Here is a 3307-nt window from a genome sequence, read left to right as displayed (position 1 = left end):
GATAAAGTTGAAATCCCATCTACTAAATTTCATAGCCAATGCTTAGATGAATTTGATGACTTTATGGCTAGACAAGAAAATTTTAATGCTTATGTTGGTAGAGAATTAAAGAATAATGCTTTCGAGATAGGACGCTTGAGTGATTATATGGCTAGAGTTAAAGGTGAACTTAAACTCATTAGCAAATATGCTTCTATGGTTACCACTCAAGTTGAGCAAGTACTCAAAGCTCAAAGTGATTTGCCTGATGAATTAAATAATAAAAATGACTTTGTTGTTAGAGTGGCTACTAGAACTGGTAGAATGACTTAGGAACCTTTGTATCCTGAAGTCCACCCTAAGAGAATCGAGCAGGATTCTCAGAGAAATAATTTAGAGGCACCTAGTTCTTCTAAAAAAAAGAAAAAGAAAAACGATAGGACTTTGCATGCTTCTAGTGAACCTGTCATAGACACACCCGAGAATCCCAATGATATTTCTATTTCTTTGATGCTGAAACACAATCAGGTGATGAACATGAACCTAGTGATAATGTTCATGTTGATGCTCAACCTAGCAATAACAATGATGTAGAGGTTGAACCTGCTGTTGATCTTGATAAACCACAATCAAAGAATCAACGTTATGATAAAAGAGATTTCGTTGCTAGGAAGCATGGAGAACCATGGGTTCATAAACCCATGCCCTTTCCTCCTAAACCATCCAAGACAAAGGATGATGAGGATTTTGAGCGTTTTGCTGAAATGATTAGACCTATTTTCTTATGTATGCGCTTAACTGTTATGCTTAAATTAAATCCTGATGCTAAATACATGGATTTCATTACAAATAAAAGAAAGATACCGGAAGCTGAAATTTCCACCATGCTTGCTAATTACACTTTTAAGGGTGGAATACCAAAGAAACTTGGAGATCCAGGAGTACCAACTATACCATGCTCCATTAAAAGAAACAATGTTAAAACTGCTTTATGTGATCTTGGAGCCGGTGTTAGTGTTATGCCTCTCTCTTTATATCGTAGACTTGAATTGAATAAGTTGACACCTATCGAAATATCTTTGCAAATGGGTGATAAATCAACTGCTATACCTGTCGGTATTTATGAGGATATGCCTGTTGTGGTTGCGAATGTCACCATCTTAACGGACTTTGTTATTCTTGATATTCCTGAGGACGATAGTATGTCGATTATACTTGGTAGACCCTTTTTAGTTACTGCAGGGGCTGTTATTGATTGCAACAAAGGCAATGTCACTTTTCATGTTAATGGTAATGACCATACAATACACTTTCCGAGGAAACAACCTCAAGTTCATAGCATCAATTCTATTGGAAAAGTTCCAACTATCATTATTGGAGGTTTTGAATTTCCTCTTCCTGCTGCCAAGAAAAAATATGATATTCTTATTGTTGGGGAGGTTCATATCTCCGTTCAGGTAACCTAGTGTTATTCGAAATTTCTCCTATTCCGTGTTATTCGGAATGAGTTTGTGAACAAGACTTGATCAACCTTGTTAGTGGATTCATTTTGATGATCATGAGATGGATGAAACTAGAAGGCACAACCTTCTGTACCCTCTTTTTACTTTCTGTTATTTAGAATAAATAAAGCAAAAATAGCATTATCTGTCTGTTTTCTAAATTATTTGTGCAATAAAAAATATCCCAAAAATAAAAGTGCTCCAAATGCCCTGCAAATTTAGTATGATTTTTTAATGGAATATTTGAGGATTTTAGGCAGTGAGAACACTACAGGGGGGCAAACACCTGGCCACGAGGGTGGAGGGCGTGCCCACACCCCCTGGGCGCGCCCCCTGTCTCGTGGGCCCACGGTGGCCCCCTCCACTTATTCCTGCACCCATACAGTCCATCTTCCTCCCAAAAAATCCCCATCCAGCTCAAGCATGAGTTCTAGCTCATTTTGCTGCAATTTTCGATCTCCTTGCTCAAAGCTCCATTTACAAAACTGCTTTGGGAGATTGTTGCTTGGTATGTGACTCCTCCATTGGTCCAATCAATTTTTGTTCTAGTGTTTTATTCATTGCAAATTTTTGCTGCCTAGGTGACCCTGTGCTTGAGCTTGCATGTCAAATTTATGAGGTCCCAAGTAATTCTAATGCATGATATAGGCTCTAGGCACTTGTGGGAGTAGTTGCTACCAATCTTGTTTAGTTTGATTAACTTTTATTTTGAAGTTACTAAAATTTTCAGAATTTTTTTAGAGAAATATGTCTACGAGAATGTACCAAGGTGGTTCCTCAACAAAGAGAGGACCTAGGCATGCTATGCGCGAGCAAGATGATAAACCACCACCAAGGGAAGCAGAAGTGTGGGCTTGTGAGTGGCCATCAGAAGAGTTTATGGTTAATGCAGGCATCAAGGATGAATTTGACGCATATGTGCATAATGCCGAGCTTGAGGACTTCATACAAGATAAGTGTCCTCAGTACTACCAATTGACTGATTCATTCATGAGAAGATTTAAATTTACATCTTCGTGTAATTCTCAGAATGTCCTATTTGATATTTATGATGAATCTTATACCATGGACCTAGAAGATTTTACTACTGCTTGCAAACTCCCGCAGTGGGGCAATGTTCATGAACCCCGCAAATCTGAATATAAAGACTTCCTTGCTAGTATCACCGTGGGAGAATCTAGGGATATAGCACAAGCTACCATAGGGAGCATTCATTTTCTTGCTATACATTATTTTTCTCTCTTCACTGGTAGATGCATTAACGGTAAAGATGAAGCATGTCACATGTGTGTCCCTGATCTTTGTGTCCTCAAGAGTGCTGTATTAGGAAATAAATATTACAAGTTGGGGGCAATAGCTGCACGTAGGTTGCATAATAATGGTATATCTGGAGATTTATTTGGAGGAATTTATGAGACCTGTGTTGCTAATTATCTTGGTATATCTCCATGTGAGGGAGATATGGAGTTGCCTCTCGCTTATTTAGATTATGACGCGATGGTCAGACACCGTTTTCTTATGAGGAATGAACAATTCCTCCAGTATCAACTAATCATTGACAGGCGTCGTGATGTCCAAGTTACTCTCCATGCTCCTTCCCTTTTTGAATACCAGGCAAAACAAAGATATGTTGTCACCAGGGAGGAGGCAACCGAACACGAGGGGAGAGCAGAGGTAGCTCGCTAATATGCCGCAGCTCAGGATGCATTGGCTACTGCATCTCAGTACCACCCCAGTTATAACTTTGGATATCAGCCAGGCTACCCTTGGCATTAGACCAACTTAGGCCAAAAGCCTAAGCTTGGGGGAGTACGTATTTCTCACCG

This window comes from Triticum aestivum, chromosome 4B, assembly GCF_018294505.1.
Source record: "Triticum aestivum cultivar Chinese Spring chromosome 4B, IWGSC CS RefSeq v2.1, whole genome shotgun sequence".
Classification (NCBI taxonomy): Eukaryota; Viridiplantae; Streptophyta; class Magnoliopsida; order Poales; family Poaceae; genus Triticum; species Triticum aestivum.
Note: the sequence above shows the minus strand (reverse complement) of the source record.